This window comes from Marmota marmota, unplaced genomic scaffold, assembly GCF_001458135.2.
Source record: "Marmota marmota marmota unplaced genomic scaffold, marMar, whole genome shotgun sequence".
NCBI classification, from domain to species: domain Eukaryota; kingdom Metazoa; phylum Chordata; class Mammalia; order Rodentia; family Sciuridae; genus Marmota; species Marmota marmota.
In genome coordinates this window covers 52,707,674-52,726,523 of record NW_026000037.1, presented here as the reverse complement: position 1 = coordinate 52,726,523, position 18,850 = coordinate 52,707,674, and the positions used below count along the sequence as shown (strand labels likewise).

The following is an 18,850-nucleotide window of genomic DNA, read 5'->3' as shown; positions in this document are numbered from 1 at the left end:
TATATATATATATATATATATATATATATATATATATATACATATAAATCACAATAGTATATATGATGGCAAAATCTACAAATATTGTTTGGACCAGAGGTCAACATATTCTGATCAACTGAACAAGGAAACAATTTATTAGAAATATATTTCCTTGAAAGTTTCAAAAGAAAAAGAATTTAGAAAAAAATGTCAGTTTCTGCATTTTTCAAAAACACACAAAATCTGAATTCCTTTTCCTAAGTTAACTCAAGACCCTAGAAAAATGTCATAATGTCCCCTAAAGTGATAAAGAGTGAGAATCTGGCAATGAATAACCATTACAAAGTGAATTTCTTAAATATTTGAAATAATTGTCCTCCATTGTTTTAAATGGTCATCCTCCTGTTTTAGCCCCCACCCCCACCCTCCACCCCTGTCGAACTCTCTTCCATTTAAAATACAAGATATTGTTGCCAAACTAGCACATCTTAATCACTAAAATAAAATCAGCTCCCTCTTTTCAGTACAAAAAAAAGTAGTTCAGTTTATCTAAATATGCAGTAGTTCTTCATAAAATGCAGTTTTAAATACATTGTGCAAATATAAAAGCATAAAGCAATAATTTCATGACTAAATGCTATTCTGCCTTTTCATCTTTCCAACATATTTTCATACATATATACAAGTAATATAGATAAGTGCACACTTGCTTGATGCAAATGAAAATTATATTTTTTCTCATAAACATTGTAACTGATAAATTGATACATTTGAATTTTTAATGATATGAATAAACATAGTTGGATAATGCTGCTTTAAGTTTATATAAAAATATGTTTTGGAAATCAAAAGGTAATATGAACAATCAAAGTGAGTACACATTTGTTTGGTGCAGGACAGGCTTTACTATGATGTAATCACACATTTTACAAAAGTGTGATATTTAGTTCCTGGGGAAAACAAAAAAAAGGACTTTTGTCCTGTCTGTCATATTTATGAGGATCACTTTACAATCCAGAGTTAAATGAAAACAGAAGTTATAGGAAGTTGAACATGTTGAATCAAACAGAATTGTCTGAAAAGTCCCAAAGAACATTAATAACAATTAGAAAAAGCAAAGAAGGATTTTAGGTCTCCAACCCAGAAATAAGAAATACTTCTCTGATAAGCTGTTTAGCAATAAAAACATGGAACAAAATCTCTCAAAACCAAACCTGCTCTTAACATGAAATGAAAATATAATTTATCAAAACTGTCCTTATGATGTTGTGTAGAATATGAACAAAAGAACTCCATTATTTAATTCCAGATAACCTCACAAGAATTTTAGGCTAAGAATTCAGTTCTTATTTAAAATACATGTCTTAGAAAATGTGAAAGTCTACTAAAAATTGAAAGTCTTGTTATTTATTTAAATGTTTCAACTCAAACAGCTCTCTACAATCAAAAACTTATACCAAAAAGGAATTATTCAGGAGCCCCAAACCATTTTTTTTTCACATGAAATTATTACATCAGAACAACAAAAACAACAACAACAAAAAAAAAAACCAAGTTTCAAATAGAGAAAACATTAAGAAAAAGACAAATGAAGAATAAACTAGTTAAGGAAAGCCCGGAAACCAACAACACCCAGCCAGTTGTCACAATGAATTTAAACAGCCAATCCCCATCAGTGTTTTCAACAGAAGTAAAATCAGGCGCATCACGAAATGTCACCGTACCTGTAGGCACTTTAAATGACTACGGCACACACGATGTAAAATTTCCAGTCTCAGAAATAAAGCACACTTCATTTAACTGCTGCAAAACCCTGCTGCAGAGAAACCTAGTATACATTTTTTTTTTTTTCGGGCAACTGATCCAGCTTTCCACCAGCTCTGTGACCTTTGAACTCCCTTCTGCCCCCCTCCTTTCGCTTCTGCAGTCAAAGCCTGCGAGCTGGTCTCATTTGCATACGGTTCAGGCAGTCCTCCAGCAGCTGAAACGGAATGCTGGGTAAGGGATTGTGGAACTGCAGTTCTGCCAAGATACCTGAATCACGGGAGAACAGGGATATGCTATGGGGAGTGGGCACGGTTTATACTGGGCTTTCGGCATCTCATTCCCCCACCTCTATTAATGGATAAACAAATTTAGCATTTGATTTGGAGTCCTGCTCTCACTACTTTCCCTCTCCCCACCATAAGAAGCTGTCTGCAGCTACTGTGGTAACCAAGGAAACCCAAATAGTCAAATACTTCATTTAAATATGTGTAGAAGGCCAATTTAAAATTTTCATTAACTTCTTTTCTTTTGGAGACATAGCTTTTAAAAAAAAATTAAATATGTATTATGAATACAATTAGACCCATGGGTATTTTTTTTTTTGTTGTGGTTTCAACAGCATCTAACAGCAACAAATTTATATTAGGCACCATACAAATACATAAAGTCACTACAGTAATTCCACAAAATGCTAAATATGCTTAAGTACCTTAGAGACCATCATCCTAAATGGTGTTCAAAAATTAATTGTAAAGAATTTAGTTCCCAAGATGTCTTTAAAAGAATACACCAGTAAAAAGGTAAATCAAAGTTTATGTATTTAAATCTAAAAATTCACAAAGCAGTAATGCTTCTCCGTCTTTGGCAAAGATTTTCAGTGTTGTGCTATTATTTGCTAGAACTATTTCTTCCCTTGTTTTCCTTCACACAGTAATTTCTCTATCTGAAACATAAACTTCTCTATTGCTTATAACCTATGAAGTGGTTATTTTCTAAATAAAGGTCATAGGTACATATTTTGATAAATATACCTGAAAGCATATATTCTCCATTACTAAATGGTGAACCAATAGAAATATGCATCATCACATAATTAATCCATTTCTGTTTATAAAATTAAGCTAATTTGTTTTCTTCCATTTGTGAATAATGTCTATGAAATAAAAGGTTTTATGCACTAATCTTTTCCAATTGTCAAAGAAACATAACTCAGAAAATAAAAGACACAAATTAATAGACAACATTATTAAAGTGTAAAATTTTAATGATTTCAAAATTTCCTTGTTTAAAAAATTTTTTTAATTAAATATTTTAAACCTTTTCCCAGTATACTCAAAAACACCAATAAATTCTGAATGATTTATCCTCTAATTTATATGACATAAACTATTACAATGAGGAATTTTTAATACTGGAAAAATTAATTTGAAGCTTTTTACTTGAGCTATTTATTAATAGTATTCTGCTTTATATAATCTCTGCATACATAGAAGATTAAAAATTATTGGATGAATTTTTCCTTAGCCATGAATTTTTAAATAGAATAAATAACTTTTCAGTTTAATATAATGCTATTGACATTATTCTGTTTTATCTAATTCCATCAAAAATTTAAGCATGTTGGGTCAATTCAAGTGCATCCTTCATAATAACATATTACAAATATCTTGCAAAGTTTTTGTTTAAGGCAAAACACACATCAGCTTATCCTAATTTAAATTCAATCTAATATAAGGAAGTGTTGGAGAAATTGATGAAATCACTGACCTGTTCAAATAGCTGTAGTCTTAGTCCTTGCACTCTTTATTCATTAGAATCCAAAATAAATTGATTATCATTTCATAATATGTGCCAGTATCACGGAAGGCACTGTCCTTCCTGGTTCAGCGGAATCTTCTTAAATTTCCCAGCCCTGTGTTTTATTGCTGGTACCATATGCTTTATTGTTCAGCGACAAGAGCTTCACTCTGCACAAAGACTCATTACCTACTGCTTGCTGCACAGCATCAGCCTCGCTGAGGCTGCCTATATGTGATCACATGGAGTTTTGTCTGAGAAAGCCAGGCGTGCCACTGACTCCGCTGTGTCTATGGATATTTTTATCAGCTGAGGTCTACTAGGAGGAAGAAATAACAGATTAAGAAGCTGCTCTAAGTCAATAATGTAGCACAACTTATGGAAATCCCTGCAGAAGTTTTATTATTATTATTATTGTAAAACATGTTTAAGCAAGCATTCAAAAAAGTTAACTAGATTTTATTTTAATAGAGACTGAATAATATTTTAAAGAAGGGGAACTTGTAAAAATCTATTTCCTACTTATGCATTCTGAAAGTACTGTTGTACAAATGTTATTGAAGAGCCTAGCTCTAATGGATGATTTGACAAGGCATTTTAACCTTTTGATTGCTGGCATTTCTTTTTCTTGGAGGTTTTTTTTTTAATCCTATAAAAGAATAAGAGCTGATTCCCTCAATATCTCCTCAGTAAAAATTTCAATCATTGAAACACACTATATATGAATAAAAATGGATATACTAATTCCTTTTGATAAGGTAGATGAGAGAGTGAGTGCTTTTTATTGATGTATATAAATGAGGTAGATGATTAATTTATCTTCTCAAAACATGACACATTCCTAGAACAGCTGACTTAAAAGAACAATGAAAATTTCAAGTTAAAGATCTAAAGGACATATGGTTCATATTAATTCTTAAAATTGCAGTAACTTATTTTAGAGCTTACTTCAATAAAGCATCTGGTTTATCTTATCTGATTTCAGTGCTAACAAGTAGTTTCAGAGATGACTTCTCAACATTTACAGGAATTTTCTGTTACATGGATATTGTATTAATAAATTTACAATGTGTGTTTCTGTGTATTGTCATATTATCTGTCTAAAAATATTTTTAAATTACCTAAATAATTTTCTTAAAAATTGAAAATGGATTGTGAATTTCCAAATTTAAAAAAAATTTAGTTATTAAAATGCAATGAAAAACATCTATTTCTTATTACTCTAATAATCTGCCTAAACTGAATAGGTATTTGAAAGGTTGTTACATGTAAGTCTCAGTGAAAATTTTGCATGTCATACATGCAAAGTGCAATAAAGAGCTCAGAAGGAACAGTCAGAAGCTCCATAAATAATGATCAGAAAGTAAATTTTCTGTATAGTAAGATATACAGTGCATTTTAATGGTGCCTAAATAATTCAGTAATTAATCTTTAAACACTGAATATACATATATATACATACACATATATGTATATATATGTGTGTATATATATATATATATATATATATATATATATTTATAAACATATATGTTTATAAATATATATATACACATACTTAAGCCTTTGGTCAATAAGAAATTATTTTCTGAAAAACATTATAATATAAACTTTTTATAAATTAAAAATTTAAAAGTAATTTTAGACTAGAATAGGCAAATGTGGTTAAATAGCTCAGTTTTGAAACAGAATTATTTAATAGTTTTCTTTATAATATTATTTGAGGTGTTAACATTGACCCAGAATGTCTCAGAAGTCAAACAATGGTTTTTTTTTTTAACATTGAAAGAATTATTCAGATATGTTTTAAATGCCACCCCTTTAATGCATTTGTTCCAAAATGCTTATATTTATTTTCCCCTCTGCACACAAGAGCTATGCTGAAGCTACAAAATCTTGGGGCATTAAAAGCAAAAAGAAAACAGTGTTTCTAGCTTACAGCATACCTCTGGGTTCTTAAAGATGTGTACATTCTAGTTAATATCCTTGATGATGTCATCATGCTAATGTACAAGGAAATAAACAAAAGGCAGCCATTTTTTTTCTTACTGCACTACTTCAGAACAGTAAAATAAAATGGTTCCAAATGGAAGGAAAGAATCAGGAGAAAACCAAGTGATTTCTGATTATTGAGTAATGTGCGTTGGGGAGACAAAGGGTGTAAAATTGGAAAGAAATACACATGTGCAAATTTCATGTACATATATGTGAAAAACACAATTTAACAATAACTAACTATACGTAAATATAATGATCATAAAATTAAAAGAAATTACCAGTTGAATAGTGAATCTCCAATGGAAAGACTGTACCTATATTAAAGTATTAAATGTAAGAGTCTGTTAAATTCATTAATGTGGAAAAATATATTTAGAGGCAGACACCAGAACTAGAAGGATCTAGGAAAAGGCAGAATGAATCATGAAATAGTAATAATCTTCCCAGGTCTACTATTGTCTTAAATGACCTTGGTGAGTTATTGCAGCATCTAATGGCTTAGATTTCATGTCTGAAAACCAAGAACAGGAAATCCTTTGAAAAGTATTTCATGGAAATATATAGCAACATTTTTAAACCTCAATTCTCTGAACTAGCTAAAACAAGCACTGTCAGTTAATAGTAATAAAATGAAAAGATATAAAGTTTTAATGAATATTTAAAATAATTTCTAAATGAGTTAATACCACAGAAACATATAGTAGATAGAACTTTTGGAAAGAAGATACGATTATTTTTTTCTAATACAGTCATAAAAAAAGAGAAATACATTTAGTAAAAAATGTGAAATTTCATAAAATTGCCTCAGGATTAAACAACAAAACATACCCATCTATCCAATCAAAATTCTGGAATTCTCTCAGCAGTGCAGCAAGAGAATTGCAGCAGAGATTCCCACATTATACACTGAACAACCAGGCTTCTGATTTATATAACAATTTCATCAGCCAAGTGTTCTTTAAATTTGAAATGAACAAAGAAACAGATCACAGTTTAAGGAAGCAAATTACATCCAAGATTGAAGGATGTTTTAATTCACTTTACCATATTAAAAGTTGTGAAAATGTGAATTGGATAGAATCCTTAAACTCTTGATATCGACTCTTTTGTGGCACTGGGGATTGAATCCAGGGCCTTGGGCATGCTAGGCAGGTATTCTACCACTGAACTACCTCCCCAGGCTTGATGCTTATTAGCTTGTTTTTTCTCTACAGGGAAATTGGCATCATAGAATCATTCCCCTTTCCTACAAAACAGCCAAAACTTACCAGAAATAAACTAAAATATTTGCTATCCTGTTCCTGCAGAAACACAGACATGGAAATTATACTAAATGAATGCTCTCTTAAACATTCTACTGCATTAAAGAATATTTATTGACACTATTGCCTATGTTTCCTGGAGCCATATAAATTGATATATCCACCAGTACCTCCTGTTGGATTCAACATAGAACAGGCTGCATTTCATCCTCCTTCACTGCAAAATCAGAGAAGTCAGTAAGCTGACCCAATCAGCCTCAAAATCCAAGACCAATTTGATTCAACAAACATTTATTGAGAAGTTTCCATGTACCAAACAGTTGCTAGTGATATAAAAATGAAATATGAACTGTTCCCAAGAAGATTACAGTCTCTACAATGAGAAGAAAAGAAAAGAAATGCTTAGCATGTTATCAGAAGGTGGTTATGTAGAGACTTTTTTCAAGTGTGAATATTTTAATAACTGAATGTGCATTTTATGGAAAATCAATACTTTCTACTTTCTATAGTCACCTAAAGTCAGAAAAATCATTGCTATAATCAAATATCATTTATCAAATGTCCAATTATTAATTTTCCTTTGAATCTTATCTAAGAGATAATATTTCTCTCATAATAAAGCATATATTTGTAGCTATTATATATTGCTATTCTTGTATCACTCTTCCATCAAAAACTAGAGTCCAATATCTTTTCCCTTTATTTGTAGTTGGCCTTCATGATTTGCTTAATCATCAGAGATTGCTCAAGTGATGTTCTGGATATTCCAAGGATAGTTTCTAAAAAAAAAAACTGAGGCTTTCACTTTGAACCTCTTGAAACCCTCTCTCCAGGATCCCTGAGCTACTGTGTAAATGGACTGGTTTCCCTGAGAAGTCACCTCTGCTCTCTGGGAGAAAAGAGAATTCCTAGCTCTAAACAGATACTTTGAGAAATACACAAAAACAAGGACAAGAGCTTTTCCAACTATCATGAGAAGAACTCTGAGTTGCGTGACATGAGATTGAGCCACATGCTGGGATATAGAACTAGCAAAAAAAAAAAAAAGTCTGCTTTTAGAGTATCCTGAAGTTTAAGATGAGGAGATTTTTACTACATACATAAGATGTGTGAGGTCCCACAGGATAAGATATGAGGTATGGTCAATATAATGCCTCAAGACAATGTCAGCAGTGGAGGAGAAGGATAGCCAGGTAGAGCAATGGAGAAGCATCAGGTGTATGATAAAAAGATGGGTAGTACTGATGAAGGCCCGAACTAGAGATGATGACTAAGGAAAGAGTAGAAAGGAAACCAGAATAAAGAGAGAGAGGATATTTAAAAATCAGTTCAATAAACTGGCCTCTGATCTCACTTACAGCCTTGAAAAGTCAATGATTTCAATGATTCCGCTACCCGTTAGATCTAAAAGTAGAGACAACTAAACTAGTTTGGTTAGATTGAATAATGTCACAGGCATTTTGAGTTTTACTAGTCTCAGTTTCTCAACTTTCAAATATTGTGGAAAAATAGCTATCATCAAATACTAATGTGATTGGGAAGCTGGTCACTTTAAAAGAAGACCTTTTTTAAATAAGGAACATGAAGGAAACTATTCACATTTTCTTCTAAGCTAGGCGGTTAGTGTAGAGAAAGGAAATATATATGCAAAGATAAAGAAAAACAACAGGTAATTCTGGGTAGTGCAAACTAAGACTTGAAACACATACACAGACACTCATGAACACACACACATGCACACCACCATTACCTGTCAAAGTAAACAAGAGTACTAGAGGTTTATTCTTTTGATTTTTCATTATATTTAAATATAAGACTACCAAAGCAGTCGATGTTAATTTTAGCACCCAGTGAACAGCCACTCAGAACGATGCAGGTTAAATAGTAGGAACAGCTCTATAATTACCGCCACAGCATGTACAATATGTACATAAATCATTTGAATGTGGCTGTAAAGAAGTCTCTATGCAAAGTAACCTGGAGGAAAAGATATCCTGATTTCTCCCACCCCACTCTTCAATCTCTGTCAGTACAAAAGCATTAGAAAACAACATCTATCAGGAGAGAAAAGCACAAATAAAGCATACCTCTCAGAGAACACAAGGATATATTTATTTCTTTGTGACCATCAAAGATAATTATAATGATTTCTTCCTATGCAGAGTTAGAAATTTCACTTGGGACAAAATAAAATGATAGTGCAAAATGGCATAAACTAAAATCAAACAGAGTTTAGCACATAAAATAAAAGAATAATTTAAGAGGACCAATGGCTTTTCCATGACAATATTAATGTTGCACCATAACTAAAAGGGTTACAAAACTGCTTTAGGGTCAAGACATAAGGAAAAACAAGTTGTTTATATTTTACTTTGCCAATAAATATTCACAAATTCTTGGCTAACAGAATAAATACAATTTGATTTGTATAATAGACGCATACAAAGAGCTTTCACATTATTTATATGAATTCATTAATTCGTTCACTTTGCATTTACTGAGTACTAATGCTTAGAACTGAGTTTGGTGTTCTAACATGTTAGAGATATGAATGTTGTAGTCTACAAGCTAAACGACTTTCCATCTGGAGACAGACAGATATAAAGAAGCATAGCATAAAGAAGTAGATCCTATAGTTGAAGAATATATAAGAACATAAAAACAGGAGTACACTATGCTATCCAAAAAAAGCTCATGGATATCAAGCACTTACTAAGACCAAAGTGCTTTACACAAAATAATTAAATAAAATAACCATTACAACGCATCTCTGAGATAGCTACTTGTACCATCTCTTTGATGAACTAAATGAGTGTATGGATTAGTTAAGTGATTTACCAACTGACAAAGTCAGTATTCAAACCCAGGTAGAGTGTATTCAAACCAGTGTGGCTCCACTGGCCATATGAGTCAAAATAATCATGGTGGACTTTGCAGAAGAGGTGACATGGAAAATAAATCTTAAGGGAATAGTAGGAGTTCTTTTGTGGAAAAATAATTCTAGGCAGAAGGTCTAGGATATATATGGATTTGGAGACATGATTAATATATGTGTGAAGAAAACTAAAATATTCAATTTGAAAATGGTAAGTTCATTTGATCTTGATGGGTTTGTGCATTTGTAATGCTAGGCTGTTTGGAACTCATCTTAGAGTCCATTGTCATATAGGGTATTTAAATGGCTGTATTATATTTGTGGTTTTTAGGTTTGAAATTTCTGTAATTATATATATCTCTGAATAAAGATAGCAGTTGCCCTGGGATGGAGAAGAAAAATTTTGAGAAAAGAACATATCAACTGAAGCTTAGACTTAAGGAGAAGGAAACTTTGAATAGAGAATTTTTAATTTAGGGGACAGAATGCGGAATGGATGATGATACCATTAACTAAGGTTAAAAATACAAGAAACAGCTTACATGTGTGGATCCATTCATTGCTAACCTGTGTTAGCTTAGAGCACCTACCATGTACCAGGCAAGAGTACAGAGAAGTTTTATTGGCCTCACCTTGCCTGGTAGAAGAACTCATAGACAAAATCTATTACCCTGATACAAATTTTCTCCAACACAGCTAACTTAAGAGAACAGAATTTCTCTTAGGGACATAATTAAAGATTAAGAAAAACCTAAGAGCGGGGTGTGGCAACACATGCCTATAATCCAAAGACTCCGGAGGCTATGGCAGGAGAATCCCAAATTTAGCAAGATTCTGTCTCAAAATAAAAAAAATAAAGAAGGATAGGGACATAGATAAGTGGTAAAACACTCCTAATTTCAATTCCCAGTGCGAAAGAAGGAAGGAAGGAAGGAAGATGAATGAGTGGTTGCCTTTTTCACAAAGCAATTTTGAATTTGGCATAGCATCAGTTGAATTTAATTGTGGTGTTTATGTAAGAAAACCATATAAAAGTGTTCTATGCAGATTAAAATCATGCTCCTGATCAAAAAATCCACCTCCGTGCTTTATATTAATCATACAACATGAATAAATACAAGAAATAAATTAGATTTCTCCTTTGGGCAAACGTATTAATGAGCTTAATTCCGGGGCTTGCAGTTACCACTAGTGGCAGCTTCTTTGATATGAAGCATGCATTTCCTTTCTTGTTCATATAGGCAGGTTCCTATTTAGTATTCATTATTCATGTCTATTTTTATCAAAGAGCACTATTACACGAAACCATGATCCAAGCATGTTTAGCTCTGGGTTTTATTTATGGGGGGAAGGAGATTATGCAGCCTTATTTTACTGGGGTTTGATTGTTATGTACATATGTTATTGTAGTACATATCAGTTCTTCAATATTAGAAGATGTTCTTCAATATTAGAATTTAATTTGAGTGGTCTGGTTGAAAGATTTTTCTCACACCTGTGTTAGCTTAGAACATCAATATGCCATTGGAGAAAAGCAATTAACCTTGTAAACAAACTAGTAAAAACAAGTTATGTTTATCACAGTCTCAAAAAACTCTCTTTAGATAGTTGAAGAAGTTCTTCTGTGAATAGCCAACTATGTGGGATTAAGAATAGGGGGAAGTGTAAACACATTTTATTGGAATATTATGATCCCTGATAACTTTACAGACAACCATGGCTACAATAGCAATTGCACTGTTTGTTGACCTAAACATGATTTAGACTTTTGTCTGTTTCATTACTGAGGATTATTATCTATAAGACATGCGACCATGATGGCTGAGAAAAAAATGGACATCACATTGCTACTGTTCTTCACCCACTCACAGTAGACTTTAAAGTCTACATGTGTTTGTTACATCATATTTATACATTCTTTCTTTGACCAGGGAAGCCTATGATTACATATGTGGCTCCAATTTATGTACTCTATGGCCACTGTGGGGTCAGGTGAAAGCAATCAATTTATGGCTTTATGGAAGAAGAATGAAGTTTTTAAGTACAAAGATATTTTAAGAAATCACATATATAATGATTTAAAAATTGAAATCACCTAAATATACATTAAATGTTTATCAATGTAGTGAAATATCAACTATTAAAATCATAATCATAATTATGCAAAAACAATAAAAATGCTTACAAAATAACAATTAGTGAAAAAAATTATCACAAATACAAATATGATTACAAAGAATATGTATGGAATAAGACTGAAAAGAGATTCAAAGAATTGAGGGATTATGTGTGCATACAAAACAGCATGCACACTGTGATCTCAGTACAATTGGCCCTTCAGATCCATGGGTTTCACATTCACAGATTCAAACAGACAGAAATGTTTAAAGAAAAAATGCATCTGTCCTGAACTTGTACAGAATTTTTTCTTGTAATTATTCCCTAAATACTATTTACATTGTATTATGTGTTATAAATAATCTAGAGACGCTTTAAAGTAAATATGAGGTTGTGTACAGGTTGTATACAAAATATTGTTATCACTTTATATGAGAGACTAGAACATAACCAGATTTTGGTTTCAAAAGGGAGGTCCTGTAATCAATCCCCTATGAATGTTAAGAAAAGACCTTTTTCCAGATATACAGAAGCATAAAAAAATTGAAAAAATCCAATCAAAATTTAAAAAGCAGTTATCTTTTGGAATTAGGCAATAGAATACTTTGACTTTTTCTGTATTTTCCAAGTTTTTATTTTCTGTTACTAATAAAAAACAATATTTAATAGAATTAATTTTATTGAAATTGGCTATACTCTAATTTAATACTAAAAATAAAGCATTTAGAAATAGCAATGCTGCTTAAATAATTTCAACTGCTGTAAATTTAACCTTTTAGATTTCAAGGAAATTGATTTCTGCTTCCACGCTTCACCCTTAGGCTGAATTTGAAGCTGGATGGATACCTCACTGTCTGCTAGGATCCCCAAAGACCTGATTGCTTTTGATCAATGAGTATTCTTAACACTTTCTTCAAGTAGCCATATACAAGGCTGCCTTCCTAAATTAGCTTTCCAGGTATTAAAAGAGGTTCACATATATATTCCCAGTGTTTCTCAAATAGCAAGGACCAAAAGGGACCATTGAAAATGGCACATTAAGGTGTCACTGAGTGACCCTTCTCAACTGCAAAGCCCACATTGTAATAAATTAGTTTACTTGCCTGGGCAGGGAGGAGATTGTATTTTCACACACAAATTGGTGAGGGCAACTAGAGAGATGTGGTATTTGTTTAAATTGGAGGAAGATCTTGAGAGTTTAGAAAATCTACAGCTGTACACTATGAGGTCCTCGTTACAATTTAATAGAGGAAAAAAACAGAGAAGAAGAAAGAGGAAAAAAAAAAAAGAGAAGGCCTGGGGTGAAAGCAGCATCTAATTGGAAGAAAATTAGTGCCTTCATATTAAGTTTCCCTTATGCTTGGAGTGTGCCTGGGAGGCAAAAGTCCAGCAGTTGAACTCTTGCTCCTTGCTACCTCAGGGCAGGCGCATGTTGAAAACTTCTGAACCCAAACATGCTATCGTAAGTTCTGTTACAGTTAGTGATTGATATACTGAAAAAGAACCAATCACTACCTTGTTGGAGAATGTTTCCCAGGCAACATTGTGAGGGGCAGCTTTTAATCAGAATTGCTCAATAAACCTTTAGCTATAAATAGGACTGTCTGGTACAGAAGCCCATTGTCAGTCGATAGCACAGTAGTTGCTGTAAGACTGTCCTTTGATTTCTCACACTCTCTTCTCTCCTCCTCTAAGTAAACTCTTCCTCTAATCACTATACTCTATTACTGTAATGTGTTTGCAGTTCTAAAAAGACACAGGTAAGCTGGGATCTCAAGGATAAAGCCCCTTCCTTATTCATATTTACACCCTGAGAGATCACCTTGAGCCTTTCCTCAAAGGAATGCTCAGCCCTACTGAGCAAGTTCCTGTGTATGTGTTTTGAGACAGATGTCTTGAGAATGTTTGACAATGCTGGTAAGCTTTTGATTGAGAACAGAAAATTGTTTAACGCTGGCTTCCAGTTTGTGTTTCTTGAACTTGTATAAATAAAACAGACAAAAAGTTGGAGATGCTCAAACCCTTTTTCTTCCTCAACATTAGTTACAAGAATTGGATCAGATGAGATGTCTTGCAACTTCTCCCTTCGTGCAGCTGTTCCACAGCTGGTAACATATTTTCAGCCTTATTAAAAATTTCTCCTACTGATAAAATTTCTTGGGCCTTTTACTCAAGCACCATCCCCACTGTCAATAATGCTTCTCCCTTCCTTTCTTCTCTTTCAAATGCAGAAAAGATGTGCCTCAGCTTGTTCCCATGACCGAGAGTGGTCCCTTTGAATTTGCACACATTTGGAAATCTAGCAATATCTTTGGAGTCACAGGTAGATTTCTTTTGAATAGGGATATGAGCACATGGAGGGCTGTTCAAGGTTTTCAAATGCACCCTTCCAAACATGTCCACATTTTAGATCAACACATCTGCCAATATGTATCCTTTTAAGTGTACTCTTTCTGTCAACAGAAGTTTCTGTCAAATTCATAGCATGTGTCAAATAAAACTATCTAAGTCCATGTGCTAAGTACTGTTATATAGAGAAGAGTTATTTATTTAGATTCATTCAATTAATTTCACTGGGATTTAATCATATTTAACATAAGAAATATTTATTGAGACACTGATTGATAAGAATCCTTACCCTCAACCAAACTTACAAGAGAAGAACCAAGGGGGGGGGGGAAGTAGAGTGGCTTTACAAAATAGAAATTCCTTATTGGCTTTTTGTTTATCACACTGTTCCCTGCCCCTGCCCCCCCCCCCTCCTGCTAAGGAAAAAGATAACATAGTTTGCTGTGGAAAACTATTAAAATAACATTTTTTTTTGTAGAAAATTTTCGAGGACAAGAGAGATTCTAATGTGACCTGAATTGCAACAGTTGTATAAACACTGGCATTAAATTCACAGAAAAGAGAGTAAATGTAATTTTGTAATATTAGCAGAGAGAATAAAATCTAAATGAACAGTCCATTTTGGATACAGGGAATAAATTGCCAAAATTGAAATGGCTTTTTGTAGAACACGAAAAACATGGAAGAATCATTACTGAATTGAAAAAGTGAGAAATTATTCTTGGAGAGCAGAAGAAAAAAAAAATCTCAACCATTCTCCCTTTATGAGCCAAATTTCATATGGCCTTTCAGGGAGTTTGTGCTTCCTAACTTGAGTTTACTCGACCTTTGGATCGACTTAAATTTTCTCCTGAGAAGTTTTAAACATTTACTTTCATCCTTAAGTAGTCATGCAAGGTAGGAAGACCACTTGTAACTTTATTGGGTTTCACTGATGGGAAAAGTAAGGCACAGAGATTGCAAGTGGCCATTTTCTTAGTTTGGACTAAAGCTCTCTTCATGGAAGTGTTATGGCTTTTTGTTAAGGACAGAAATTTGATTTTTTATTTAATGCAGAATTTGACAGGTGGTAGTTCTTATTAACTAATATAAGGAATTAAAGTATTTCCTTCTATATGAGGCAAATGTGTATTTAAAGGCATGTTTTTTTGGCCCTAAATGTTCTATGTAAAATTGGACAGCTATAACTAACTATAAAAGAAATAGCATTTTGTGCTTCTTGAATGTAATCTTCAGTGAGCCAAATCACATCATGAACACTAGTGAAGCAAACAGTTTAAAGAGATTAAAGACAAATCACTAAAGAAACAGATCTGTAAGCCAAGTACATAAACAGAAAAAGTCTGGTTTTCCATAAGGACCTGCATTTTATATCTGATTGAATAGTTAACAAAATTGTACATTGATATTTTGAGTTTTGTCTTTTAATAGAACTTCATCACCTGGTTACTGTTAAGCAACAATCCTTCCCATCCAAAATTGAAAGATTTGAATAACTGAAGGTCAATTTGGTAGCAAATGCTGCAAAACTGCTGTCAAGCTTTCTACAGTTTTGCTGTACCGCATCAGAGGAGATGAGAAGGCTGTAGGGGATACACAGAGCACTCAACAGGAACCAGATGGCTTAGAGGCAGAGAGAAAAGAGTATAAAGCTCAGGTTAGTTCCAGAGTAACATGATGGCAGAGGATGTAGGGAAAACAACGGATAGATAAGGATTGTTCCCTGTGGTTATAAAAATTGTAAAAGAGGTGAGTGCTAGCCCGGGATAGTAATGGACCAATTGTTTCACTACACTTGCACCATGACTCATATTCAAAATGACTTTCTGGAAGTCACTGTGTAGTTTCTTCTACCTCTAGGAGGACTATATATATACCATTTAAATTGATATTCTCACTTAAAATTTTTTAGGAGAAAAAAAAATCTTTCCACCATTTAGCAGGAGGAAATTTTTAGGTAAAATAATAAAATAATTTGTCAGTTCCCTAAGGAAAGTAATAGGACCTAATTGGAATCTTTTGTGTTTGAATGAGGATAGAAATGAACTGTTAGTTTAAAAAAAACTGCTACATGCAGAGTTATTCCATAACATGGGACATGTAAGAGAATATGAAGATGAATAAAATATACATTTAATATATTTGTATTTGTTGTTATAGATCTTTTGTTTAGTTTCATTCCTTTAAATTCTAATGTGTCAAAGCTAACCGTTGTGACAAGACAATCTGATTTTCCTTATGGGAAAAACTGCTAGGTTTATCACACATCTCTTTTCTTTACTTGTAGATGACATCGACACTACTTCGAAGAACAATGTGCTAGTAAATCATGTTTTGTTATTTTTTTAAAGTCAATTTCCCGACATTTGTCTTGGTCTAATATATTTAAATGTTTTTTTAGTTAGCAAATAAACAAGATGCTTAGTAAAAAGCATGTTCAACTGATGACCGTATCCTATTTCTCTTTATCTATGAGAAGTCGAATACCAGTTAGGACAAGTGATGTAGAGATCAACAGTGGACTGACTACTTTTTATTGCTGCTTCTTCCACCCTCACAGACCAATCTCTGTCTTTCTCTGGTATCAAGAGTCATTTTTTGAAGTGGTAAAGCATCAAAGAATCAAAATTTTGTATATGTGGAAATATAGTGAAAGCAGAAAGAAGAAATTAAAACTCCTACATTCCAATTCTCATGAATTGATTAATAGGCATATATTTGCATTTTTTCTTCTTGCATTTCTCTATCTCTCTTCACTTTACTTCAAAGTCTATGCTATATTGTATATAAAATAGATGAGTTTTCATATTAGAGGCTGAGACATGGGAGTATGAAAATGTGCCTTGTTACTTTTATATCATGTGTTTTGTGCATAGATATATCCTCTGTCATTGGGAACTATACCACTATCATCAGTCACTTTAGAGAATCCCTTCCAGCAATCTATGCTTACTAGAAGATTAATGATGAGGATGATCATGCCAAGATGAATATCATTACAGGTCATCACAGTATAACTCCCTTTAAGATATAAGATTTATTGGGGGAATACAGAACACTAGATAACTGAGCGTTTGCAAAATTAACTTTCACATTCAAAATAAAATTGAATAATGGGCAAAATCATTGATACTTTTACATATATGCTGTTTACTTTTTTAATTAAACAAGAGAGCTTAGCTATCTGGCCAAAACTGGGGTGAATATATGTACGTTCACACAGACTCTGTGTGTGTGTGTGTGTATATATATCTCACAAACTCTTCTATTACTTTATCTGGAAATTTCCTCCTTATTAAAGAATAAATGATGGACTTCTTTCCTAAAAACCCTTTTAAAATGTGAATATCAATTTTAAATTATAGATAGTGTGTTCCCTAGAGGCAGTGGAAATTGCTCAGTGACTTCTGTAAAGCCTTTTAGAAAACACGTATGCCACAATAAAAGGTAAACCTCAAGCATATTATGTGCACTGTTTTGTGCTTTAGGGTAACTCATCATCAGTAACTATAAATTTCAATACTTTTAAGGTCCAGGCTGACAACAAATTGGTTCAGGTGGGTCCACTGCCAGCAGGGACCAGGCTATGATTGAGCAATACAGACCCAAGGGCATCAGAAGTTGGACTCCAAAAGCCCAACATCCTGACCAATTAAAATGACTGTTTACCTATATCTACTACTCCATAAGTATCATTTTTTTCTTTTAAATTCTCGACTCTCCTTATGGTTCTTATTTTCTTTTTTATATTATTATTGCCTTTTGAAAAATCTGCATCCTACCTTACTTTTGTGTAGTACTTATTCCCAAATCCCTTCAGTGACTTACAGAACTGGGCTTTAAAAAAATTATGAAAAAATTGGTTGATTTTAACAGATATGTTAACTCCCTACTACTGTATTGACTCTGTTTAGCAAGCTGAAAATTAACTAAATAGAATCCAGCTCCCATTTCCTTCACACTTCTAAACATAACATCAAACTTTAATAAATGTGGGCCTAGATAGTAAGAGAATTAAATGCAAGGCCCTAAGGGCAGAAGTTTCTAGGAATGTGCTTATAATAGAGTTTCACCTGGGATTCAATTAAATATTTAGTGAGAGTGGCTGAAAGAAAGGCGCTGTGCTGAGAGCTGCGGGAGGCAGCAATGAGCACGACACAGTTTTTGTCCTCTAGAATGACATGATCAATGACAGTTCAACACATTTAGCTTAGAGAGTGGCGTGTGCGCTGTGGGGGGAGACCTGCTTTTTTCTCCTCCAAGACCTACAAGCCCATCTATATTTGCCCGATCCTATCACCCTTTCCTCTAGTTTCATAGGATGAAGTATCCTTTTTACTTTGTTCAAGGCTATACCTTATGTATGTCCCCTTGATCCCATTTTTCCCCTCTGACACCCTCTCCCTCTCTCTTCACAGAAATTGTACTATACAATGTATACATTGTTTATCACGGAATATAATTGTATATATAACAGGGTCAACAAACTTTTTTCTGTAATAGGCCAAATAGTAAATATTTTAGGCTTTTGCAAGACATATGGTTGCTGTCATAACTACTAAACTCTGTTGTAATGTGAAAGCAGCTGTAGATAAACAAATATACAAATATGTAAATGTATATAAACAAATGGATATGTCTATGTTCTAGTAAATCTCTCTCTCTCTCTCTCTCTCTCTCTCTCTCTCTCTCTCTCTCTCTC

At 33.1% G+C, this 18,850-nt stretch overlaps 2 protein-coding genes across 10 annotated transcripts in view; one reads left to right on the top strand and one right to left on the bottom strand.

Moving 5' to 3' along the window:
* LOC107136895 (sodium channel protein type 1 subunit alpha) overlaps positions 1-18,850 on the top strand; it is a 939,664-nt gene that overhangs the window by 483,877 nt on the left and 436,937 nt on the right. The window lies entirely within an intron of this gene.
* The window catches only part of Csrnp3 (cysteine and serine rich nuclear protein 3), a 189,918-nt gene that overhangs the window by 94,128 nt on the left and 76,940 nt on the right, over positions 1-18,850 (bottom strand). The window contains exon 1 of one of the 5 annotated variants that reach the window (XM_048812415.1): positions 3,517-3,976. The exons of 3 other annotated variants lie outside the window; for them this stretch is intronic. The gene's annotated coding sequence lies outside the window, so the exon portion shown is untranslated. Of the gene's footprint in view, positions 1-1,706; positions 2,279-3,516; positions 3,977-18,850 lie in introns of those variants that run through there. One more of the 5 variants, XM_015479263.2, reaches the window with a different exon arrangement.